This window comes from Mustela erminea, chromosome 2 (genome assembly GCF_009829155.1).
Source record: "Mustela erminea isolate mMusErm1 chromosome 2, mMusErm1.Pri, whole genome shotgun sequence".
NCBI lineage: Eukaryota > Metazoa > Chordata > Mammalia > Carnivora > Mustelidae > Mustela > Mustela erminea.
This window is the reverse complement of record NC_045615.1, coordinates 103,306,560-103,334,239: the sequence shown is the minus strand read 5'-3', so window position 1 is coordinate 103,334,239 and position 27,680 is coordinate 103,306,560. Positions and strand designations below refer to the sequence as shown.

The window sequence follows — 27,680 nt, the reverse complement described above, 5'->3', positions numbered from 1 at the left end:
TGTGATGGCTGGCATCTAGTATCATAAAGCCCTACTCTAAAGCACCTGCCACATGGAGTTAGGGATTAAAATATAAGTAAAATAAAATTAAAAAGGTAGGAAGAAACCTACAACTATGGCTGATGAAGACCAAAGTGTTTCCAGAAGGAGAGAATGATTAACTAAGTCGGTGGCCTGCTCTGTCCTTTGACCACTGCTCACTCTAGCTTCCTCCTAATGCCCTTTGTACTCATTCCAAACATACATAACCCCAGCCTTGAAGGGTCCGTTGAACTTTCATCTTTTCCGTGAAAGTTTTTCTGTCAAGGGCAACTCAGGCTAATTTTCGCTTTGCTCTCAACTTAAAAGCACTTCTGCATACCACCCACGTGGCCTGAAGTTACAGAGGGCCCTGTCCTCTGGCTTCCCTGTCAGTGGGATTAGGAACCAAGCAAGCAGGACTGAGCTGCTTCCCTGCAGTTCCAAGCACAACACGCAGCACAGAGGGCGGTCCTTAAGTCTCTGCGGAACGAGTATGCGTCTAAATACAAAGATAGTATTTATCACAAAGGAAACGTTCAGCATTAGGCTGCAGATACGTCAATAGGGGTTGTTAAATTTCCCACAAAGTCGAGATAAATAATAAATATGGTTCAGAAAAGTACCTCCAGGCATTTGAAGGGCAGGACTCAAACTAAAAATGAAGTGTGGCCCTAACATTCACTTATTACCCAGTTAACAAACAAGGGCTGAGAGTCGGCCTGACACCCCTGACCCCGTGAGGTCCGTCCTCTCCCCCACGGCCCTGCTGTGGGCACGCACAGCATCGCTAATAGTAACCAGTTTAGGAGAGTGAACCTCACAGAGGCCAAGCGATTCATTGAAGGTGACACATATAGCACGTGGCCAGGCTTAAAGGGAAACTCAGGACGGTCTGAGTTCAAGTTCAGTGTGTTTTCCTACACAACACAGCTGCCTTCCTTACACCCTTACTCTGATCTACCCCTTAAAAGCACTATAAAATCTGACCTTTAAGACTGTGGGGAAAATATTTAAGAGAAGTACAAACAAGCTATTTACTGCCCCACATGTATGATTTGCAGGTTACTCTGCTGTTTTAAACTTTCAGTGGTTTATATCCCCTTCCCCAGCCCCTACCTACAAGGGGCCAGGTAAATAGCACATACGAGTAAAGCAAGGGAGGTGGATGGCTGTTGTACAGTTGGCAGTGGTAAATTCTGGATTTAAAATACGCTGAAGCCAAAAGAGGCAGCTTTGTGGCTGATAAAGTTTTCTGTAAAAAGTTTTAACAAGTCCAAAGGAATCTACCACACAGGCTAGATCTGCGGCCCATCCCCTCACTGCCCAGCACCCCTACCTTCAGCTAGCTGCACTTGACCAGGAAGCCACGGTGCACAGGCATGAGCACCAGCAGCAAGAAGGCCCCAGAGGCATCTCAGAAAACATAAACTAGAAAGCGTTTCACTTAAAGTATAACAAACGTGATCCCAAATTCTTACGTTCCGTAATGGCAAATTTCTATAAAATAAATTTATTAAACTGAAGCATGTTCCGTATAAAATGAAATTCTTGGTAAATTAAGAGGTAGTATGTAATTACGACTTAACAATATCACCAGTATGATTCGATACTTAACAGGAGTAAAATGAACAAAATAATATTTCAAATGCATAAAAAGAAAAAAATAAGTGAGCATTAAGATTTCTGTAGGTGGGGCACCTGAGTGGCTCAGTGGGTTAAAGCCTCTGCCTTCAGCTCAGGTCATGATCCCAGCGTCCTGGGATCAAGCCCCACATTGGGCTCTCTGCTCAGCAGGGAGCCTGCTTCCTCCTCTCTCTCTGCCTGCCTCTCTGCCTGCTTGTGATCTCTGTCGTCAAATAAATTAAAAAAAAAAAAAAAAAAGATTTCTGTAGGTATCTGACAGCCTTGAAAATTCTATTAGATTTCTAAAATAAATACACACATACACAAAAATCACAACAATCAGTAAGAAAAAAATATGTCAATAGGTCCTTGATGTGTCTAAATAGACAGACACTCTTAAGTCCCGAACAGTCCCTATGTGATAGGGCTATCTGCATCATGAACGATTTGACAGTTTAATCACACGAGCATGACCATGATCTTTGTAAAGATTCTTGGCCAAGCTCTGATCTGTTTAGTGTTGTGCTTAGTCCTATTTTTGAGAATAAACTGCCAATGATAGTATACTTCATATGATTCTGAACAGGCCCTTAGGTTTTCAAATTTTTAGAGGTTGAGTACTTGTATGCTTTCAATTCTGAGCACCTCTACACACACTGCCAGTTTTAAAAGAACCACCCATATGTGTGTATCCAAAGAGAATGCCTCTTATAAAAGTTTGAAAGGCCATTCCAGTGTCAAGTCTAACAAGAAAATCAGAGTAAAATGAAAGTGTTATTGCCCTGTAAAGATCTAAAACTAGTATCAATTTCTTAATCTTGGTGTCACTGAATGATATGGGGAGGGAGAGGCAGGGAGAGGGTCCTGGGAAGAAACAAGAGGTCACTGGGAAAGTCTGTGGCACCAGTGGGTGACAAAATGCAGGGGCTAAAAACAGGGAGTGCTCTATCACAGCCTCAGGCAGATAAGAGACACACCATCTTCATAGCTCTGTCCTTTTATGACTGCTCTTCCTCTGCCCGGAACAACTTTCTTTATGGCAACTCCATGCCACCAGAAGAATCCCTATTCATCCTGCAGGCTTCCACTTAAATGTCACCTCCTCCACGAAGTCTTAACACCTTCCTTAGTATTTTATAGATACCCATCAGCACTTCCCATAGATCATTAGAAGTATTTATCTGTGACCACTAGACTTCAACTGAGTTCCCTTGAGGTCAGGATCTATGCCCTATTCATCTCCAGGAGTGAAAAACGTTGGATGAGGAAAGGAGGGGAAAGAAGTTTGTGGGGGTTGAAAATCCAACAGAAAGGCCTTCAAGATCTGATAACTCCCGACATAGCAGTTGGATCAAAAAGGTATCAGAGGTATCACAAGACTGCACCTAAACAACTGTGAACAAAGTAAGAAAGATGAACATGTCGGCTACCTGTGAGAGTCATCCTCCCAGAAAGTCAGTGGCACGTGTTTTCAGAAGGTAAGCTCAACTGAAGACATGTAACCTAACACACTTCATGAGACAGGATCTGCTCTCACAAGGCTGATCGCCTCCAGTCTGACTGACAGTAGGCCCACCACCGGAGAGTTTTCATGACCATACCCGTGGTCTGACTACACTGCCGTATCATCTGACACATGTCCTTCATTTCTAACACAAACTGTCATCTAAAGTAAGAATGGAACTGTATCTAAAAAAGAAAAGAAGAGAGGAATGCAAGATGTATTTAATATCTGCGCTGTGCCAGTCACTTTAAGCAGGTTGTTTTGTTGAACTTGGACAACAACCCTGAAATAGATTCTTTTTCTTGGTGGAGAGAAACCAAAGCCCGGAGAGGTGGTATTACCAGTGGAGCTGGGGCTGGAACCCCTAATCACACTGAGTCAGCATGGGTTCCCTCAAAAGCGGTCACTTAATGGACAGGCCGGTGTTTTCTAGTTTCAGTCAAGTTACTTTCATGCCTGCTGTGTACTGTTATTTTGCCTGTTAAAGAAGGAAAAAGCCTCCCACTTAATACTGATATTAAGAAATTATAATTAATTTTTTCTCAGGTGTGATAACAGTAAGCATTATGATTATTTTAACTTTTTATGTTTTTAAAATTCTTACCTTGTAGAGATGTATACTGAAAAATTTACAAGTCAAATATACCACTTTTTTGTTAGAACGAAACGATACCACCTCTATCGTTTTGAATTTGCTTCAAAACGATACAGGGAGGGAGAGTATCAGATGAAGCAGGATAGGCCATGAGTCAGTACGTGTTGAAGATGGGGGTTCTTTATAGCATTCTGTCTACTTCAGTGTGTATTTAAAATCTCCCTTAACAAAAACATTTTTTTTTAAAGATTTATTTATTTATTTGAGATCACAAGTAGGCAGAGAGGCAGGCAGAGAGAGGAGAAGGGGAAGTAGGCTCCCTGCTGAGCAGAGAGCCTGATGCGGGCTCAATCCCAGGACCCCGGGATCATAACCTGAGCCGAAGACAGAGGCTTTAACCCACTGAGCCACCCAGGTGCCCCTAAAAACATTTTTTAAAAGTCTCCCATTTAGCATTTTCTTCCCCTAACACTTCTAGTCATTGGAAGTATATAGATCTGCTGCTGCCAAACTAGTAATACTCCATACTTGAACCAAAAACTAAATTCCATGTGAAATCTCTACCTACTTTATCTCTAAGTACTTTCGGTCTCTGCTTAAAGTTCCATTTACCAGGTCCGATGCCCCTTTGAAAAAGCAAAAAAAACCCCAAAACCTTCAGTGAGAGGGGGCCGTGTGCCCGGCGGTAGTCCCAGAGCTGCATGTGCGTTTGCTCCCTAATTCTCCCAGGCGTGATCGCAGGGAACACCATCACACCTGTTCTACAGATGAGAAAACAGAGTCAGAGACAGGATAAATAATGTGCTTGGGAGTGAAGTCTGGTATCAGACTTGAGTTCTTAACCTCCAAACCGAAGCACAGATTGTGCACAGGTCACAACTGTCGTCCCCCGACAAGGGGGACGACGGAGGAAGGTACCCGAGTGAGCGACGTCACGCTGATCCTCTCTTCCTCCATCCTACTCGGCAGTGCACTACACACTTGCAGACACCCAACAGCGATGGCCACATGCTGACCACCCGCCATGGGGAGGTCACACCGTGCGTCAGCTGCTCGGTCCATGTGCGCCATCGTTTACTCTGCTGGAACAACTGGACGACTTAGACGTGACCCCCGTTCCCGTTTAAGACACATGGAAACTGCGGCTCATGCAAGGTTACAAGGCTAGTGAGAGGCAGAACTGGGACGGATCACAGATGTGTGTGCCTCAAGGGTGAAGTTACCCGTCCTGTATTATCCTGCCGAAAGACTAATCGGACTAGTAAGATTTAGCTTACTGAAGTTTGGGGTTTTTCCTCACGATAATATAAGCTGTGTTTCATGTGGGAGTATGGGGGTACAATGCTGAATTTTAAAATGTTTAACTACGTGGATACAGAAAGATCCAAGAAAGGCTTCCACACACAGTGCTCATTTTAAAAGTCACCTATATGCTAGGTATCTCAGTAGGAAACTTCACATATCTAAAGGGAATGTGTCCACTGGCTCACGTCCTCTCCTTCCAGGTCAGCTGCCATGTGTTGGGTTTGGCAACATAGTAGGCTTGGGGTTGGCAAAGCTACCCGGATGTGGAGAGGAAGGCCCACAAACATAAGCAAGGAAACAGGATGGTCAGGAAGCCCGGCAGTGCAATGCTGATCAATTTGTTCTGAGTATCGATCATCAAACTACCACAAAACATGGCTTAAAAGAACAATGAAGACAACTTCCCAGACTGCTTTTCTTCCTGAGTGCCCCTATGGCCACCTCCATACAGTTCGGGCAGGGTCTGGGCAGAGGAGCACAGTCTGGGCGGAGCACAGTCTGGGCGGAGATCAGTGGGCAAGAGAGGGATGGGCAGGAAATCCAGGGAGGGCAGAGATTCTTGGGTTCTGACCTCTGCTTCGCCACCCACTGCTGAGGGAGACCCCGATCCCCACTCCTTAGGCTTTACATGCAGGGGCTTCAGCGGGACCAATATTCCTGGCCTCAGACAGGGGAGGAGCAACAATGTAACTGGCTTATGATTTGGAGAAAGGAATGAGCAAGCTCGGCTCTGTCTCGCCCTTTCCTCTGTGCACAGCAGCCAGCCAGCAGAGAGGGCATATTCTGACCCAAGCTCTCCCCATATTTGGCTACAAATCTAAAGCCGGGTTCCCCATGTGGCTTTTTCATGTTCTGACGCCTGTATTTCTCTTTCAGGTGGTTCCAAAATTGGGCTGAGAAGAAAGGGGTGCTTTTACAAGCTCCCCTAAACTCTTAGCCTTTGCCAACTGAAATTTTGAGCAAGTTGCTTAATCTCCCTGGGCTTCACTACAAAGAGAGGGAGTAAACATTGTTTTTAAAAAACAGTAGTATAATGAGCTACCTGCCAGCTTTTACTGAGTGCATACTATGCGGCAGGCCCCTGTGTGAATGCTCTGCACCCATGATCTCATGGACTCTTCATGACCCTGCGGCATAGGTTCTATTATAATCCCAGTTCACAGATAGGAAGACATGGAGGTATAATTCTGCGGAAATAGTTCTGAAGAAATGGGAGACTGTGACTCCCACACCAGGAACCTGTATGTTTCTAGTCTCTGCAAGTCTGTCCACGAAGATGGTTCTGCTGTCCCAGCTGAGCAAGGCAGGTCTGAGAGACTTGCTTTTACTGCAAGTGTAGATGGATCGTTCTGAGATAAAAAATGCCCAACACTGGACAGAGCTGTTTGGATTAAAGGCACGGGCTCTAGCTATGGGAGAGCACCAAGCTAACAGGCACACTCCAGGATCAGCCAGGATCTGGCTTTTTTGGGAGGCTGACACTTCACCCAACAAGGGATTTGAACTGCGTTCTAGAACTACAGGTGTTCATCTGACTCCTGTATTCCTTGTGTTTTCTGAACATCAACTGAGTTCACTTTTAAGTAGCTATATAAATTTAAAGACTCTTTCCCCAAATCAAGACACTGAAATTCTCCATAACCCATTTATCATAAAAGCAATGTAGTTTCTAAATCAGATGCATTTGACAGGGAAAAAAAAAAAAGATTCTCACATCATATGTCCTTACACAAAAAGGTTTTACTAGGAGGGACCAAACAAAACCAAAAACTTCCCAGTCTGCACACTCGTGAGATTGTGTGAGGTACCCTGGGTGAGTCTGAGCTGCCGACATAGTGGGTTTGCCCACAAGCTGTTGTTGGGGGGTGGGGATGGGAACGCGGCTTGTCTGAAACACACACTGCATGAACCATTTACAGAAAAGATGTGAAATGGCACCTAAAGTTGTACACACGCAGAAAGGAACCTAAAAGATCGCCCATCAAAATAACTGATGCTTGTCTGGCCGGTGAGACTCGGACATTTTGTTTTCTTAATATCTTTTTGTACTTTAACATTTTTCTACAATTAGTATGTATAGTCTTTGTAATCAGACAAAAAGTGTTTTTAAACAGAAAGGCAAATCTTCCCACATACTTCCTGACTAAAAGTGTACACTGACTCCCCATTAGCGACAAATCAGACCTAGCCTAAGCCTGAGGCCTGGGGGTCCCTCTCACTGTGGACATCTCCAGTGCAGAAGCGCCCCCCCCCCATTCCAGTCTTCTGCCTCAACTGCTCTGCTTAAGGGAGACACCTCTTCGAAGTCTTCTCTGCCACTTCCAGGCCAGGTTAAGACCCCCTCCTGTAAGCTGACCCCTTTCAGAGACGCTGATTAGCATCTTGTGGAATGTTTTTGTGTCCATCTGATATAAGCCGCTCAGGCACACACCGGCCCAAAGCCCTTCCTCAATGAGTCAGTGTTCTGAACCGCACGGATTCTCTACCCCTTTCACAACCTGAGAGCGGGGTAAAACCGCACAGTCCGGCGGCTCATACTGGACATTATCCACTAGGTGGCGATACCAGGACTGCCGCTGGGGCAACAGCAGGAACTCGAGAACACATCACCCTTTTCTCCCAAGGGCTTTTACTATTTCTCGGGTTCTTTGTTGTTTGATCTAGAATCAAAGGATTATTAAAGGTTAATTATTCTGCACAGGCCAAAGCTGAAATGACATTGTTTGAAAACTTACACGTGCACTTGGAGGAGTCCAAGACAACTTGAAAACCCTGCACTCGAGGCAGGGCGGACACAAAGGGAGCCGCAGGCGCATGGCTGCCATCTGCCGTCCCAGGCGGCAGGCCCAGCTCTGTTTACGTGTGTCCCCCATAGACCAGTCCTGCGAGCTGCTCCTGGCCGGGAGCTGTGTAAATTACCCAAAGCAAGATAAACTGTAAAACAAAAACCCTGGTACAAAATGGTGGGATTCTTCTCAAAGGATGACTGCCTTTTAACTGTGGGGCGAGTTCAAAGCGGTCACAAGTGTCCTTTGCTGGTCACAGCAGTGGTTTGACTTGCAAGCCACCCACCCCCCACCCCCACGATAGGAATTCTGTCTGCTGGCACTCACAGCCCTTCCAACAAAGCCCTGATTGATTATGAAACACTAAGTACCGATTTGCATAATTTGCCTCTGCAAGAAACAACCATTGTTCAAGATTAAAGAGACTCCAGTAGGTCCCTCTGGCATATTGTAAAAAGTTCCCTGTTACACAAAATCATTATTTTTTTTCATTCAATCAGTGGACACAGCTTGCTGTTCAGTTTAGTATGCAGCCAAAGGCACAGCCAGAACCACTACTGCCATATAAATGTTTGCCAACTACTGATAAGCTAAAATGATTTTTCACAAGGATTGTGTTCCCGAGTTTCATTGGGAGGCCCACTAACTAAATTCTGAACCCACTCCCTTCAGTTCTAACTGAAAATACATCAATACCAATTACAGCTGCAAGTTCAGAACCAAGGCGCCTGTGGAGCACGGCAACCCTGCAGCCGTCACGGCGGGGGCTGTCTGTGCCTGGTCCCCAAGCGAGAGAAGCTCCCCACTGACTAGTCACCCACAAAAGAGCCTGGCAAGGCCACAGACACCCACTGGCGCTTTGGGTCTCAGCAGCCGGCCTGTTAAGAGACCGCCTACATGAACCATTCCTTTCTTGCTTCCTTTCTTTCAGCAGCTGTTTAGGAAGCGAGAGCACACAGGCAGGGCCCCTCCCGGCGGCCCCCCTCCAGATTTCTATTGCAGGATGCTGCCACCATTCAATGACCAGGGGGCACTGGAGGGGCCACAGTCATGTAGGCAATTCTGGCCACTCCCTGCCTGCCTTCACAAATTCCTAATGCCCTCTCCCCAACCTCCCCCTCCGGAAGCTCCATCCTTCCTCTGCTTCCTGGACCCCACTCTCGCCAGGTTCTCCTAAACCTCTGGCAAACTTTCTTGACCTTCATTCACCGCCGCCTCTGCCTTTACTAACCTATGAGACATACTTAGGTTCAGCATGCTCACACGGCTGCGTGCGCAGAGACTCCCTCCCTCTCATCCACAGCTTTAGTCACCCTCCACAGCACACATCCACCTGCCTCTGCCCGGCTCCAGGCAGGTGCATATAACCTCCACCATGAGTCCGGCTGGTGCCTCCAGAGCAATGTGTCCCCAGGCACCAATAAACCAACCATGGACACTCCTCCCTCCTGGCTGACTCAGTCCTTCCCGTTCCTGGTCCCCGCCCTCCAAGAGAAAGAGCTTCTCTCGTGATGCCTCAAGCTAGAAAGGTCATTTTAGACTCTTCCCTCTTTTCCACCCCACAGACTAAACGGGTCAGCCAGGCCTGTCCATTGGAACTGAACCACCGTCCAAGCTCCGGCCCTTCCTGCACCCATCCCACGTTCCAGACCCACAGAGCCTTTCCCTCATGAAGACTTCTCTTCACTGCTTCTGCATGTTGGCCCCCACTATTCTCTCCACCTGCAACGTCTTCTTTCTCATCAGCTGGGCCCAAACATGCTGGGCCCAAGGAGGTATTAACGCACGGCATTGTGGGTTCGCTCCCACTTTCTCTGCATGAAGCCCTCCTTGAGGCACTCTATGTCTGTTACTTAAATGTTATAAGTGTTAGTCTGACGTATATATGTTATGCACATTATATACGTATGTGAAAATATACATGCATAAATACATAAATGTTATTAGTTCAATATAGAAAATGCTCTATTCCATCAATTTGGAAACCTCATTAGAAAAAAGACACACTTGATCATGACCTACAGAAAACTGTAATCAACCTATTCTGGATTTCTCTTGAGAACCAGTACCAACCTTACCAGACAGCAGTTTTCAGAATTCAGCATGTGCTGAGAGAGACAGACAAACACATGGAGACGGGGGAACGATAAATGTAAGCACAAAAGAGGAGAGAGACTGATGTTTCTATTTCCACCCTTCTATTCTGGCTTCAGTCTTGAGTAGCAGGCAGCTGGGATGGTTAAACTAGGAGTCAAGGATGACGAACATTTGTTGGGATGAATTTGGTGGCCTAATATCTCGTATTAGCAACCTGAAAAAGTATTTCTTCTAACATTAAGCTTCTATCCCTTTGAGAAATTTAGAAACTAAAAAAATAAAATCTTAGATTCTTCGTGTTAATGAGGTCATCAAAGAGTGTAGGACGTAATCTTGAAACCAGAAAGAGCACTAGACAGCATGTAGAGACGCAGGAGCTAAGTGCAGCTTTCATTTTAAAACAGGTCTAGGTTTCTTCAACTTCAAGAAAAAGCAGAAGCCTACAACCTTCCCAGCCTTTTTGTCCTCATGCTTCTGACCTCAACTTTTCTCTTTACATCTCCTGGTCTTCGTGATCATACCTCAGTCTAATTAAGCATCCTACGCTTGTTCTCCTAGCACCCCAAACTGCGTTCAAATGGCATTGCTAGCACATTCCCATTTCCAAACTCTGTCCACTCCTGGTCTCTTTGGCCTTTCTCTGTGCCTCATACATGCTGTGTGACACAAAGGGTATAAAGCAAGTAAACCTCTTCCTTCCTGGATTCTCAAGACCAGAAAGGGCCTGGATGATGCTTACCTGCTTTGTCTGATGGTGAGGAGCCCACTGTCTCTTCCAGGTCACCCATTCCACTTGGAACCGTGCCAAGTTCTTTCCCACTCTGAGCTAATCTCCCACTAATCTCCTCTGAATGTTGCAATGGGTCTCAAAAATCAAATGCGGTTCCCAGAACTGACTCAATATTCTGTGTGTCAGCCGGAAGTGCAGAGGAAAGCAGAAACATCACCCTCCTGTTCTAGCTTCTGGGCTTCTATTAAGGCTACCCAAGAGCATGCTCACTTTCATGTCACTGAGTGAGGCTGACTTCATACCAACTATAATCATTTCCTCCATGACTGCTGCTGCTTATCTATGCCTTCCCTATAGTGCTATTTTCCCCACTTCCTGTTATTTGCCACTCTCATCATTCTGCCATTAAAGACATCTATGACTAAAAATAATCAATTAGGGCGCCTGGGTGGCTCAGTGGGTTAAGCCGCTGCCTTCGGCTCAGGTCATGATCTCAGGGTCCTGGGATCGAGCCCCGAATCGGGCTCTCTGCTCAGCAGGGAGCCTGCTTCCTCCTCTCTCTCTCTGCCTGCCTCTCTGCCTACTTGTAATCTCTCTCTGTCAAATAAATAAATAAATCTTAAAAAAAAAAATAATAATCAATTAAACAAATGGGGTGAAAATGGAGCTGAAAGAGAAGTAAGGAGTTCTAGCCCCCTCCCCATGGACCGGCAGCTCAACCAGCCACATGTGCCTCCACAGTACAAATCTTCAGTTCATTTAAAACAATGTTTCCTCCACAAAAATATCACGGAGACTTTTATGACAGCCTTCTGAAAGCCCCTCTTCCCCGCACTTCCCCGCCTAGCAACCCGACACAAACGAGGCTGGCGGCGGGTACGGCCCCTGCTTCGTGAGCTAGGGCTGGATAATCTCACTACTTTCTTTTCTTTGTGCCTGGAAACCTTTCTTTTATTTCTTCCCTTGACAAATATGGCAGACCCGGAATGGGCCAAGCACAGTTAGATGGGAGGTAATAAAGAAGAAGAGAGGGAGGCAGGAGGGTGAGGAGAACAGGAAGTTTCAACTCAAGGGTCTTACATGGCTTCACACTGCTTTTCAGATCCCATCCAAGCCACATCTGGGCCAGAGACACCGTGCAGAGCGCATGCAGAGACTGTATATACAGAGCGTGTGCAGATGCTGTGTGCGCATACTGTGTGTGCAGACTGTGTGTGCACAGACTGTACAGCATACATGAGAGACTGTGCATGCAGAATGTGTGCAGAGACTGTGTGTGCAGAGACTGTGTATGTGCAGACTGTGCACAGACTGTGTACAGCATACACAGAGAGACTGTGCATGCAGAGTGTATGGAGAGACTGTCTGCTAAGCACGGAGACTGGGTGTAGAAACGGCATGTAGCGATGGCACATGTAGAGGGTGTGTGTGCGGAGTGTGCACAGGGCTGCATTCCTCCCAGTCCCGGTTGCCCGAGCACGGCTGACACAGATGGGAGTCTGGATCCTAGCTCCGCCACAGCTCTGTCACTGACCCGTGATATGGCCTTGCGCCAGCCGCTGAACTTCTTCAAACTGTAACTTCTGACCGTGTAAATGGGAAACTGACCCAGAAGGCGACCACAAGCCATCAACGTGAGCAGTGTCCATGCAGGCTCTGTCTCGGTGTCAAGCCCCTAGCACCCACAGCAAGGGGAAGGGCTGCCGCAGGGAGAAGGCAGGAATCTCTCACAAAGCTGTGGCAGTGGGGAGTGTGGCGAGTCACAGCAGTATAAGCAGCCGCAGAACTGGATGCAGCACAAACCCAGCATGACAGGAGACGAGTGGCTGTCGCACCAGTAACCACCGCTGACTGAGCAGCATACTCCACGCCGGTCTTAACCTATTGAACGCACACAACAACCCCTGTTGTGGGTGCCGCGGTCACCCCCGGGGAGAGAAGGAAACCGAGGCCAGAAGGGAGGCTGGACACACAGCCTGTGGTTCCACAGCAGCTCGCTGACGTCGCAGAAGGAATGCCCAGAGGTTCCGGCCCAGGGAGTCCATGGTGAACCTCCCCCTCGGTAATGGGTGGTCCTCGCGGGTTCTGAGGTCAGGAGCAGAGGTAGGCAAGGCCACAGAGTGACGAGCGAACGGCAGTGGCACAGGCAATCTGAGCTGGGCTCTGCTCCACGATAGCGGGGCATCTGGAGAAGCCCTTCCAGAAAGCAGCTGAGGGACGACTCCCCTGGGTACGACCAGGAGACGAGTGGCCGTCGCACCAGTAACCACCGCTGACTGAGCTCACTCCTGAAAGAGCTGCACTTGGCCTCACGCTGCGTGTCCTGCTGTAATCTGACCACCTCCACAGAGCACTGCCCCTGATGTCGGCTTAACTTGGGTGCAGAAGGTGAAAAGCACACACCATCCCTACGACAGAAGAGACTACACTGGGTTCCAGCACACATTTTCAACAATCTGCTCAAAACAGCTCATCTCCCCCACACTTGGAATCCATGGCTGTTTCTTCAGCTGCGCATCAGAGGAAGCGGCTGGTTTGAGTTTAGGAGCCATGAAGAGTGTGCAGATGCTCCTTCTCAGATGCTAGGATCCCAGGCAGTGAGCAAGATACTCTTACTAGCAGAGGCCCTAGGGAAACGAATCAGCGCCGGGGCCGGCGAGTCCCAAGCCCCATCCCGCCCTCGGTGCTCAGCGCCCACACAGGGTCAGACAGTAGGCACCACTGACATCAGCATTTCCTTTCCGCGGAATGCACAGATAACCTCCTGCTGGTCCTGTGTGTGAGGAATGCGCCTCCAGTGCCCAGCTTGCCCCTCCTGCAGCCCTACACGCTCCACCAAGTCTTCTCCCTGCTTCCCTCGCTGCAGGTGCTCTGCTCCGAGTCACCACACGTGGTCTCTGGGAACCACTGTGCACACCTGCACTCCACAGCCAGCCCATATCCGTTCTGTTCCCTTGGACAGCCCAGTGTGCTCGTGAGCAGGTATGCTGGACTCTTCTGATGCTCTCCCAGCTTCTCAGAAGAGCTTAAGGATTTAGGTCCTTGGGATCCTCGTTGATTCAGGTTTTCTGGCTCAGAACAACACAGCTATGGACAGAACCTTGGAGAGACTGGTCATAAGAAATTAGAAATATTTATAAAATTGTTCATAAGGCGTAGGTGAAAAAGTAGAAGATGTACCTAATGTGTACACATTATAAATATTGTTAGGTAAATGTTCAACAAAACAGTAACAGCAACCACTCAGTACTTACTATGACGCCAAGGAGAGCTACAAGGGCTTTGGTCAGATGACCCCACTTAATCCTCACTGGGACCCTCTGAGGTGGGGCCATCATTAATCCCTCTTTCCAGATGGGAGAGGCTCACTAGTAAGTGTCAGAGTTGGACTCCTAATCTCTGGCTCTTCCCGTTCCCTTTAGAACTTTGACAAGAGGGCTAAGAGGAAAACAGACTCCATTTATATCTGAGTTCTTCAAATTGAAACCTCAACTCTATCTTTAAAATTATTTATGTATCTTACAAAACAAATAGTGTAAAATTCAAATTTGTGCTTCATTGGGGGGGGGGTTTATATTCTTAATTTCTTGAGTTGCCCTTCCAAAAGAATCATGAATATTTACAGTCTTTTACCTTTTTACCAGGCAAAGAGGCCTATGAGCCTCTGGCAAAAACTATGTGCCTGATCTCTTCCCTACAGAAAACAAATATTCACACAGATACAAACAGACTTTCTGCTCACCATTTTGAGCTGCAGAGGCTGTTGGTTCATAGGAACTCGGGTCAAGAGCCTCTGATGATAAAACATGGTACAACAGGCTCAAACACAGGAGGGTCCAAACTTTCTGCAGACCCCATGCACATAAGGAGCAGCTCAGCATGAGGAGACAGCGGTGGGCTGTCTGTCTGCAGAGTCTGTCAGAATGGTAATGCTAAGCAGTCATGCCAAGGGGTGGCTGGAGATGGCACAGGCCCTGGGGCCTGCAGGGGTGGGAGGGGGGCAAGCAGGACAGCCACCCACACAACTGCCTTACAAAAACATGTACAAAAGGGGCGATGGAACTAACTGATCATTGTCACAGCATCATAAACATTTAGTGTTTATTATGTGTCAGGGCATGGCATTAAGCCCTTGCATTTAACAGATGAAAAACAGCTGAGGAAACTGAGGCACAGAGCCGTCAAGGAACCTGCCTCAGGACATACTTCTAGCAAGTTGAAAAGCCAAGGTCCATATTTCAAAGCCTATGCGCTTAAATTCTTCAGTCTGTGCCTCCAAATTTGGGCTCTGCAACGTTAAGACTCAAGCTGAAGAACCGTTCAGACCAAAGAAGAGTGGCCGGGCAGCCCCTCTACCACTGGCCACAGGCCAGACTCTAAACTCCCCGCAACAAAGCTGCCAACTGGTCAGTTTCGTTTATCAGCTCCCCTGGCAGAAAACACTAAGCACATAAAACACATTTATACTCCACAGCAGTGCATTCCACATCCCAGGAATATGGTCACTCCGTTTTGTGGTGAAAATTACAAGACCTTTAAAAAGTATGTATCCAGTGTTCATTTTGGATTTCCAAAGCCTGGCGAGGTTCCTAGCTCCACAAATGTCAGCTGAATGGGTGACACATTCTATTAAGAATTTGTCATTCTAAAACAAACATTAAAGAACAGCTATACCTAGAAGTAGTTTTTCTTTTTTAAATACAGAATTTTGTCACAGTTTTTGCAAATGTTTTAGTATACACTAAAGGCACACTCCCCTATGTAACAATCAGCCAACAACTATGCACAGTTGGTAACCAACGGCAACCCTCTCCACAAAAGGTGAACAGATTAGCAAGGGTATAAAGTTTGTGGCCACAAACAGCTTCTACCCAAAGGCAGATTTTTATTACTCAGGTTAAACATATGCACTCAAAAACATGAAATGCTGCCCTATTGACATTTTAAAAAATTATCTTTTTATTTGAATTATAATACCAACTATAAGAAAAAAATATTTGTGAAGATGACAAGGACCAGCACGTACATCTACAGAAGTGAGAAAACCACAAATAAAAATGACGTATCAGAGCCTGCTCCCACACTCATTCTCCTGGGATCCTAGCCCTGCGTAGAAATTATGAGCAGGGAACAACATGAAACCCCTTATTTGCAAGCCCAGGGCAAGAGTTACATCAACATAGATTAGTTCTCTGAATCTTCCACCCATCCCGGCAAGTACCGTTCCCGTCCACCAGGTGGTGACCTGCACCACCCTGTTCCTCCACCAACAGTATAGTACATCAAAATGACAACAGCCTGGTTTTAAGATGATTTGTCTCTTGAGGATATACATTTGGTTTAAGTTTCCACTGCAAAGTTAAAGTTCTTAAGATAGGTCATGCAGATCAATTGCTCCTGTAATCTGAAACTCAAAAGAGCAAGTAATATCTAAACAAGGGGAAGGGGTGGCCCTGAGCTTATAAGGTTCTCTAAAAGCCAGGAGACAGTCAGCCTGGCTACCTCTAATCTCATCATCAAAACTGTTACCTTGTCCAGTTTCTGCTTCACATCAGCAAAGAGAAGAGTGAAATCAATGACGGACAGTACAAAGGGAGAACCTACACTCAACTTCCATACCACTTGATAGAGGCCAATAATTTACATTCAACAGAAAATACTGCTTGATGATATTCAAACCCCAAAAGCATAAGTGCTTTGCTTTACTATATTTTTTTCTCTCTTGGTAAAAACAAAAGCAAATGACATAATGTGCATTTTATCATGAAGCTCTGAGAAAGAGGGTTTGGTAACCAGATACCCAGCCTTTCCTCCAAAGTCATCTTTCAACTGAGTGAATGGGAATAAAATGCAGAGTGTGCCGGCCTCAATCAGGAATACGAATGTTCATATGCCATGCAAAACTCAGGACCTGTTTCATCAATCCCTGTCTTCCAAAAAAATAGATTCCTTTGCTTCATTATGGTCTTCTTTGGAGTAAATAAGGCATGAAACTTAAAGCACTTCTGTAGACGGCAAAGAAAAACAAACAAAAGAGGCAGAAAATATTATTTCAATTAATAAGTTACAAAACATTCCAACATCCTCTGCTTGAAAAATGAAAATAAGACTGACTGGTTTCTGGGATTTAGAAAAAACCCCAGCAAACTGCTAACTGCTAAGTTTTATAAAATGGGGACTAGCCTGATAAAATTGATTCCTAAGTGTTCAAAGTAGCATCAAATAATTTAGCTCCTAAGAAATCATTTGCTAGAGAAAAATCTGTGTATAAAAATACCCAGAAAAGTAATGGTTAGACCCTGAGCTATACATTACTAACTTTGATTCTGAGAATCAAATTGTGTCTCTTCATCCTACTTTTAAGATTTACTGTTTTACCTGGACACAAAAATGTTTAAGCCCTATATTATATTTTATGTTTTAAAAGTAAAACCAGTATATACTATTTAAATCCTTTTTAACAATTTTTAAGATCATTAGGTAAAGCATCTGAAACACCACATATATAAAAATTTCCTTTCTTATCACAGACACAAATTTTAGTTAAACTCACATAATCAATTTGTAGGCAATAAATTTGTCATCAAAATGTAACACTAACTGCCCCCCCAAACACATACATACACACTATAAGAGACACATGTAGCAACATACCGAAGAAAGGACAGACAAACTTTACAATGTTCAAGAAATCCTTCAAAAACTCTATACTATGTATTAGTATCTGATGACTATTTCAAAAGTGCCAAACCTAATAATGGGTAAAGTGTTCTCTTTCTACATTTAAAGTCTCATTACAGTAAAAATTAAAATAAAAAATAAATAAATAAATAAATAAATAAAAAGACACATCTCCCCAAGAGTTGGGGAATAAGCAACTAAAAATAAAATACCAATTTGCAGTTGTGAAGTCAATGTCCTAATGGTGAGATCACAGTTTTTAAATTTTATTTTTATTTAGACTCTATGATTGTGGTCTATTTCAAAATTAAACAAACTAAAAAATTTTCCCTCCTTGCAAAATTAAGAATTTCCATATATACTAAAATTTAATGCTTATTTTGTAAAACAAAAACAAAACTGCTTAAATTTTCCTGGCAACTAAGTGTGTATTTTGTTTTTTAGTTGGAGTCTATAAGTACATCCGTAATTTCTATGCCTATCGTTCAAAGGGGGCACTTCAGGGATTCCTAGAACAATCACTAAGGCTCTTAAAAACAATGCAAAACTTCATCCATACTGAAGAATTCCTATTTAACCCTTATTTTCAATTACAGTCAAAGTGTGTGTTTCAGAGCCATGGAAACCAATATCCCTCTCTCTGCAACTTCGTCTGGAGAGAAAACATTATTAAATGTCACATTTGACTGTCACAGTTTCCCCAATCACTTCCCGCGTGTTTATTATCAGACTCTAATCGTGACTTTTGCAAACTGAATTTATACTTTCACACAAACTTCCAAAGTTTTCCCAACTTAAATAAAAACCCACAAAAACTGTGGGAAATGTTTCGCTTGAAAGATAAAAGTAAACTGGTTCAAATGTACATGTGCAATAATCAGTGTTTACTTTCTGTTGCTCAACTCAGCTTATAGCACTTTCAATATCTGCATTCAACTTAATTTTCTCGTCGCTTAAAAAAAAAGAGGGAACGTTTTCTTTCTCTCCCATTTTGCTCTCAAAATATAAACTCATTTAATGCAAAGCATTCCTGAATCAGGAATGTTTTAAACTATAAGCATATCTAGTCTCAATAGCATTCATATTACATACGAAATGCCACTTCTTTCAAAACTTCAGTCTGAATATTTTGTAAATCTAATTTTACTTTACCTAATAAGCAGAAGACATTTTACTATGCAAGACCCAATTACAATTTTAGTAAATGAAAATAGCAAAAAATCTGGTATTACAATACTAAAGGAGGAAAGAGGGTAAGTATTGACTCATTTACTTAAGAAGTTGGGGTTTTTCCCCTATAGGCACCTCTACTATAGATTTTAAACTACATTTGTTTAAATATGACATACCTTTAGCCTGGGAGCAATTTATCAGTTAACAGGATCTACTAAGAGAGGGAATATACTTAAGGTAAGGAAAACACTAGAAACTATTTATGCTGCCCTTATTCAAAGCTATTTAGAAAACTTGGCTATGTGCTTTTTAAATAATCATTAAAAACGGTCTAAAAGAGAACTGTGATATAGTTAATCCACAAGCCAAGTGATGCCATTTAAGCTCAGAGACAGAAATTTGTCTAAGGGGATCTAAGACATCTATATATGTAAAACAATAATACACATTAAAGGTAATAAAACTAGAAGGAAATATTTCCTAATAGAATGAGCACATTTTAAAGTTTGCATGGCTGGCAACAGAAAGATTTTTTTTTTAACTATTAAAAAAAAAAAAATCTCCTGACAAGAGATTCTGGGTTTGAAGTATGTCACACCCCAGTTCCCCAGCCACGAATCCCAGTTCATTTTTTAAAATGAGGTCTATTTCCTGTAATTTTAGATATTTTAGAGTACAATTATTTTACATTTTTATGATGCCTTTGGGGTATCATTACAAATATTTTTATGTGTTTAAACTTAGGAAAGTAAAATTAAGTAATAGCTTCTCTTAAAGGGAGCTGTCAACTCTCTCCTGAACAAAAATCTTTGTTTTAAAGCAATCTAGAGATTTATATCCCTAGTAACCATAGAAATTAATCTTAAGCTTTAGAAAAAAAATGCATAAAATGCTCCTTATTTAATTAAAATCAGAGCTCTGCTCTTTAGAAATAAGGACCCTCTTTTGAACAGAAAGAACTCTCTCCACAGAGTAGAATTGTTTTAACTCAAGGTAGCATTCTTTGTGACAAATTAATCAAACACATGTTTAATTGGCTCTTGAATTTGTGTGCATCCAAAACTAAATACTTTGTTGGAAAGGATTTGCTCAGGGAGTATATCCACTGAAAACGTCTGGTAAGAAAAGAAAGTGAAACACACAGGACCTAAACCCTCTTTGTAGATTATCTAAATGTGGGTATAAAAAGAGCAAGCAAAGAATTTAACAGGAGAACCACGCCCAGCAGAACTCACTTTGTTTTCATCAGGAAACTGGAACTATTATTCACTGTGTCTTAATATGAAGACTGATCAACACCTCGTAACTCAAACTTCACCCTGGGATGACTATCACTCTCTGGAGTTCACACACACGGAGACAGAAACAGGTTCTCAATTCTTTCCCCATCTCACTGCGAAGCTGAGCTCAGATTTAGAATCCAGTCAGGGACGTCTGGGGAGGCAGCCGGGTTCTTCGGGCAGGGGTAGACTGCTCTCTTCCCCAGCAGTCTGAGAGAATGTGTGCCCTGGAGGGACGGTCAACATGAGCTCCTCAAACTTTTGTCAAACATCAATGCTTTCAAGGCTTATGCAGTGCAGGTTCTGAAGAAATCTGGTGAACTTTCATGAGATTTAAATTTTACAGCTTCAGGTTTTTTGCTGCATAATGAGTATTTTTTAAAAGTTACGCCACATTCTGCTTCCACTATATTTTCTGAAACCCACTCATTTCGACTTTTCGTTTTGGAAAAGTGAGACAAATACAAAAATGGTTAAGAGCTTAGTGCACAATCAGGAAACAAAGATATCGATGATCATGTCAAAAAACAAATAATACATGTTCATAAAGTTCATACAGGATACATGTTCATACAGGATATTGTAAACACCAAGTGCAAATTATACATGTTTCTGTTCTCACACAATCAGAATCTGAAGAGATTTGGAATAGGGGTCTCTCCATGTGAGTTCAGGCACTGCTACGAATGCGAAACATCAATCATTTTCTCTAAGCAACCCAACTTTTTGGAAAAGACACTGGCGTTTACTTCCCATGCCATCCATAGCTAATCTCACAGTCCTCCAAAGGAAAAAGTCCCCAAGCATTTAAGAGAATCAAGATGTCTTGTATAGGTAGTAAGTTGCAAAACGGGATAGAAAGTGATTAAAAACTATAAATGATATGACTCGGTAGTTTCCACTGTACTGAACACCAGAATGTGTTCAGCTTTATGATTCTAAACACTCTTTTGCAGGGAGGAGGGGATGACGACATGGGGAGGGGAGATGGGGCACAGGGGTGGGCACAGGGGCCAGGAATTTTGATTGTGATATTAGAAAATGACACATCTCATTATCTCTATTGCACGCAGCATACCCGCCTAGCAACTAGGCCCCAAATCAGACACCACGTAGTACATGTCCATGAACTGGTTTCACTTTTAATTCAAATTATAGTCACCAACAAAGACAAAATCTAAATATCTATTCTGAAGTATCAGTAGAAAAAGCTCTTTAGTTTTAAAATAATCTCAAAGCATAATGCCATTTTGAAGCTTTAGCAGCATGATGTTTGGTAAAAATGAAATATCAATGTCTCCTTGAAGCAGAGTTGTAATACCTCCCTCTGCTTTTAACCTTACACATGTGAGAACTTAGGAAAGAAACAAGAACCCCATTTTCACAGAAAGCACAAGAACTGGAAAGAGGTTCGTGGACTGAACCAATGTTTTGTTGGTATGTTCTTGGCTCTTCTCCTGCTCATGTAAGAAAAATCAACAAGGTAAATACATGCTTTTTCTCCTACCTCCTTAACCCCGAGTGCCACAGTGGCTTCCTTTAGGACTTTACCTAACAGCCAAAACCCTGCCTCGGGCTCAGACATTCTAGGCCTGCAATGTGGGCCTAGAAAGATTACAGAACACACACGAGTCGATGGAGGTGATAATGCAGACATTATGAGGCAAAAAGGAGCAATAATCCTGGCAGTAAGAAAGTCCATGTTAACCACCGGTTTGTACAGGGGACACAGGAGTGTTGGTGCAGAGAAGGCATCTGGGCACACTCCATGCCCCTGGTCAAGTCACTTCTTCATGCTTTGGTCTCCTTGCTTGGAAAAGGACGAGATCCTTGATCCCCAAGTCCCTGATCCCCAAGGCCTATCTGAGCTCCAGAGATTCCATGACTTTTCGTATTTGACTAAAAACTGAATAGTGAGTCTTCAAGCAAGTTTTCACATCGCAGTTTTATGGGTAACTAGAATTTAATTTACAAGGGAAAGAATTTAGCACTTATTTAATATCTTGGGAGGGGGAGAATCTCAAGCAAGCTCCACACTGAGCACAGAGCCCGACGCAGGGCTTGATCCCACAACCCCAAAATCATGACCTGAGCCAAAATCAAGAGCAGGCTGCTTAACCAACTGAGCCACCCAGGCACCCCTAGCATATATTTCTGGTAACCTACTGCAGGGCAGAACACATTGCATATTTTCACATATTTAATCTTCACAACAATCCTCTATTATCAACTTTCCCATTTTATCAACAAGAAAACAGACAAGCTAGAGGTGTAAAATCAGATCTGTCCAATTAACTATTCATGCTCTTTCTGTACATCATGGGCTCTTTCCTGCCGCAAAATAATGGTATGCTGAATCTCCCAACGAGAAACTGCAATCCAGTGCTTTGTACACATAAGACACTGTGCCAAGCAGGACGCACACAGGTGGGAAGCACGTCCTTCTCCCCACGGGCCCAACCTTCTGGGACTAAACCATAAAGGGGTATGCCCTGGATTGCAGCAGGCCACTGAAAGCCCTACATCTGCCATGAAATCAAGGGGAAGAAGGGGTACGGTCGGCTGGAAAAACAGAGACCTTGGACTTTGGAAGCAGGAAGAAGAGGGAAGACTTCACTGGCCTCACACAGGACTGGGTAAAATTTACATCCCCCATGGCCCTCTCCACAAGCTGTCCAGATGATTCTAAAGTACAAGCAGGGCCGAGAACCACTGATGGTGGGGACACAGGAAAGAGAACTCAGGAATCAGTCACTAGCTCTGTGGTTCCCCAATTACTTAAGCGATATTTGCCTCAGTTTCTGCATTTGTAAAATGGGAAAAAATAATAGTATATACCTCTTAGGGTGCGTGAGGATGAAATGGGTTATTTTCTGCAAAGGGCTCAGAAAAATGTCCAGCATATAACAAATACCACGCAAACATCCGAAGATCTTGGATGCCCAGTAAAGGACTTTCTGTAAGTCAACAGTGTTAAATGTTCTCTTAGACAGAGATGACAGAAGATGACAGCTTTTCTTCTTTCTTTCGTTCTTCCTTTCATATTTAAATTGTATACTTAGATGCAAGAAGGAAATGGTAACCTTATGCCAGTCCCACTTCAGCACCAGGGCCCTCACCCCTCTGTCTGAATTTACAAATAGGAACAAAATAATAATAAAATTGATTTTTAGGGAAAATAATCTGTTGAGTAAACTGTAACCAGTAAGATTTTTTTTTAAAAAGGAAGTTCTCACAGTACCCTGGCAGTAAGAAAGAACAAGTTAAAATGGATATAAGAGTTCAAAATAAGGGACGCCTGGGTGGCTCAGTTGGTTAAGCAGCTGCCTTCGGCTCAGGTCATGATCCCAGCGTCCTGGGATCGAGTGCCACATCGGGCTCCTTGCTCCGCAGGGAGCCTGCTTCTCCAGCTGCCTCTGCCTTCCACTCCGTCTGCCTGTGCTTGCTCTCACTCGCTCTCTCTCTCTCTCTGACAAATAAATAAATAAAATCTTTAAAAAAAAAAAAAAAAGAGTTCAAAATAAAATGACAGAGCACAGGGGCACCTGGGTGGCTCCATCGGTTGGGCGTCCAACTCTTGATTTTGGCTCAGGTCATGGTCTTGGGATCATGAGATTGAGGAACCCCTGTGTCGGGTTCCTTGCTCCATGGGGAGTCTGCTTGAGGTTCTCTCTCCCTCTGCCCCTCCCCCTGCTTGAGCATGTGTGTGCTAACAAATAAATCTTTAAAAAAAAAAAATGACAGAGCGCAGTGGTGCTGTCAACAAACACACTCTGGGCTCTAAACCTGGCCACATCTCAAACACTGGGATGGTGAAGGAGAATGTCAGTGATAATCAGAATACGTGATTTTTAAAAATCCTAAAGTTGAATTATGGTTCTTTAGATAAGTGCACCTTTGTCAAGATCTCTTTGTCATTTATACTTTCAAAAACAAAATTTCTCCTTTTTCCTCCACTTACTATATACATTCCCAAAATGAAGAAATGGAGAGTCAGAGGGCCTGCCCAAGGCCACGGCTCCAGGAACACATAACAATCTCTTGAACAGGAGCCCTGGCAGGGAGGTTGGGGGAAAGCAGAAGCCTGGACAGCCGGGGGAAGCAGCACCCAGCACCCGCTGGGGCATCTCCCGGCCCTCACATCCCCCCATCTCAGAACACAACCCAGGGAGATCCTGGGGCCACAGTTCTGCGTCAGTGAGGGGCTTGGTGAGGAGGGCCTGTCACAGGTCCTGCCTCCCCTGAACTGCTCCAGCCAATCCGGTGGCAAGTTCTGCATATTCTGCGGCTTGAGTGACTCCTAAACGCAGCCTTGCTGGTGGTCCAACTCCTCACTGCTGTCCCTCTGCAGGCTTGCCTGGCTCCCATGCTGCGTCCACGCTCCCACACCTGCTGCAGGGCTAGCCCAAGCCCTGTGCGGGGAGGAGCTGGGCCTGGGATAAGTGTGGTATTTGAAAGTCCGCAGCATGGAGCATCATTAGCCACGAAGGCTGACCTCCATGACAGTGGGCAGAAATGCTGATGTTTTACCTCTAACGCTCTCCGTGCTACATAACTGTTGTACCATGGGTTTGCAATTGAAAAGACCCGACCACTGGCCACATTAAACCATGGTGTTGGGTGCAGATTCCAATTCTAGAAGCCTTAAGCACTCCAGGCATGCAGAGAACAGATGTTCCAAGCGCTGAGTGAAGGAAGGGTGTGCGGAGTGCTGACCTCTGTGCCCTCTGCAGGAGGGAGGGAGAAGGCTCCCCCACACCAAGGCAAGCTACCCAGTCTCTTTGCAGGGTGCCTGGCCAACATGAGGACCGGCTTCTTCATGTTTTACACAGAACTGAATTCCATAAACCCAGCATGTCAGCAGCACGGTTTCTGAGGATTGTGGCTGGGCCTGCCACCCCAGATCCATGACGACCCAGACGGGCTGTAGGAATGCATGATCACAGGCAATGGCCCAGACTCCCTCAGGCTCCACAGAGCCAGGGAGATGTGAAGACATGATACTCCCCCCATCTCCCCAGTATCCACACAAGAAAGCCTCTTCGGTGCAGGTTTAGGATAGTGTGACCTCCAATTTAGCTCTGAGGCTCAGGCAGAATTGCCAGGATTATCGGACAAAATGCCAGCATACAGCACAGACTTCCAGTTTCTAAGATGTTAACAATGCACGGTCAATGAAGCAAACAGGGGGTGCGAGGCGAAGGGGAGGCACTAAGGAAAACTAGAAAAAAACTAGGAAAAAAGTCACCATTCAACTTACTCAGCATTGACTCATCGGGCCCCAGAGCCAGAACTGGTGCTTTACTATTCTGTGAGGAATACCAACAGCATCGACAGACAACTGAACATCTATTCCCTCACTCACTGCCTCAGAGAACACTCGGCACCAGGCGATGTGGCACTGTCCTACAAGTATGAACTCAATGAATTCTCATAAACAACGTTATGACATAAATAGTATTCTTATTCCCATTTTACACATGAGGAAACTGACGCACAGAGTTAAATGCTGTGCCCAAAGGCACTCAGCTAACAGGCAGCATAGCTGGATTAAAACACCGTTAATCTGACTCCAGAATGTTCGCTTTTAAGGACTGCCTATTACATGCTACAATTTATAAAATCTGCCAAGAAGATATGTCCACTGGTCACCAGAACAACCTTGTCATACCATCCTGAGATAAATCTACTGTGCCTAGAAGGAAATCTGTATGGACCCTGCTGAGTTAAACTAAGATTAACTTTATCTTCTAGACACAAGAATATAGGAAGACAATATACCATCACAGCCGGAGAGCCTATTTCTAAGTGTTTCCATGTGAAGGTATAGGATAGGAGTCAAAGAGAGGTATGACTACTAATTACTGGACATGGACAGATGCTGTGGGAATTTCTACTTACTAAAGAAGTCACCTAAGACTTTAGTGACAATATTAACAAGGAAAATCTAACTTAACTCTCGTTCCACAGAACCCCAGTGCACACTTTGTTACCCTAACTACAACTCATTTATAAATGTCTTCTCTGGAAGTGGTTTTTTTTTTGAAGAACAAAAAGTGGAGGGAACCACTTGCAGAAAATAGAAAAACAAGCAGATTCGAAGTGACTTTTCTACTTGCTTGCAAAGTAAGAGTGGATAACAAGCCCAATAATGATAATAAACCCCACGCAATGAGGACACTACCGCCGATCCATCAGCAAGGTTTCCCTCCTAGACTTGCTGTGCTTTGAAACACCTCCTCTCACCCGTTCTGGCATCTTCCATCCTCGGCACAATGACTGGCACACAGTCCCAGTCGTCCATCAATATTTACTGACTTACTAAACAGAAGAAAGTACATGTGTTTGGGCCATTTGTGTCACTGGTCCAAACCAAAATCAAAGACTTCATAATCTCTCCAAGAAATATAGTTCTGTGATGTTAATTCATGGTAAATAACACCATTGTTAGGACAAAACAATCAGTTATAAAACACAGGCAGTCAGAACATTTAGGGAGGATAATAAGAACAATTAGCTTATATCCAAAGAGGTATAAATTAGTATTCCAAAATACTAGGCGAGTAGCAAAGCATTTTTAATTTTAAGAAAAAGATCTTGGTTTCATAGTAGATGAAAAAAAAAAGGAGAAAAAGATGGGGGATGAGAGACTCTAAAAGCTGGGGAGACTGAAACCTCTCTCTTTGAGGGCCTCTGAGTTAAAACATCATCTGTTTCCAAGGCTTAGGGTTATTTTTGCAAGAAGACAGAAAGCTCAACTAGACAGCATATTCCAGCTCTAGAATTCCTGCATTATAGCATTCAAATCAAAATACACAACTAGGCCGAACAGCCAAATGAATTAAAAAGGTGCCACTTCTTAGCCAGGGGACAATTTCAGGCTATCCTGAGTTTACATAAAACAAACATTTCAAAAATTTACCCCAGTGCCTAACAAACTCTCCTTAAAAGATCTTTTCTTTTAAATTAAAAACAGTAGCTTTATTAATGCACAACCCATTTCAAATTTGAAACACAACTCTAAGCCATACCTTGTTGAATGGAAAGCCATAATTGTAATGTGGAATGAGACCAACTGAAATCAATGTAAGATATCTGAAGTAAGTAAATACTTTTTTTTCCTAGGGGGTAGTATGAAACGTATGAAATTACAGTAGTAAGAAGTTATTAATTTGAAATTATAAAGTGGAATTGAAGACTTCAAAATATTCATAGATTTTTTTCAAAGAATTTTGAAAGCAAAGAAAACCATATCATTCTCTGGAAAAGCCTTACCTTTTAGTAAAACAACACTCAGTGTGCACAGTTGTTTGACCATGTCCTGCAAAGCAACAGCAACATGGATCCCACCAAGCCCGGCACTGTTTAGAGTTGGGTTTGGAGGTTCACAGGTATTATTACACTGATTGGCTTCTACACAAACATCCATTATTTAATAGCTAATCCAATTTAATTATTAAACCTGAGCCAGGTGAGAACAGGAACTGTGTCAAGTTACCTGTAAAACAGAATACTGTGCCAAGCAGATTTATGAAAATTCCAACAAACAATCAGTAGGCAAAGAATCACCAGCAGCAGAACATCACCTCCAAGTCAGAATAACTAACTACTGGGCACTCAAAAATGTTTGCTAGATGAAAGACTAAAGGAATGTGAGTTCGATGGGGAAAATGGCCTGTTAAGTTTATTTTCTCCCACTAAAATGACTGATTAAAACAGCAGTTACTCGTGGATTTCACCCCACTGCCCACAGTCCAGATGGGTCACTGTTCCCCACCATTAGGATCCATGCCTGGGGTAGAGGTGGGGGGGAAGAGCTGTGTGTAACTTATCTGAGCACAAGCATCAGTGACTGTGTATCTATGATCCTATCCTCAGAGGGATT

At 44.0% G+C, this 27,680-nt stretch overlaps 1 protein-coding gene across 2 annotated transcripts in view; it reads right to left on the bottom strand.

Annotated features, from left to right (window-relative positions):
* The window catches only part of STX18 (syntaxin 18), a 117,170-nt gene that overhangs the window by 48,739 nt on the left and 40,751 nt on the right, over nucleotides 1–27,680 (bottom strand). The window lies entirely within an intron of this gene.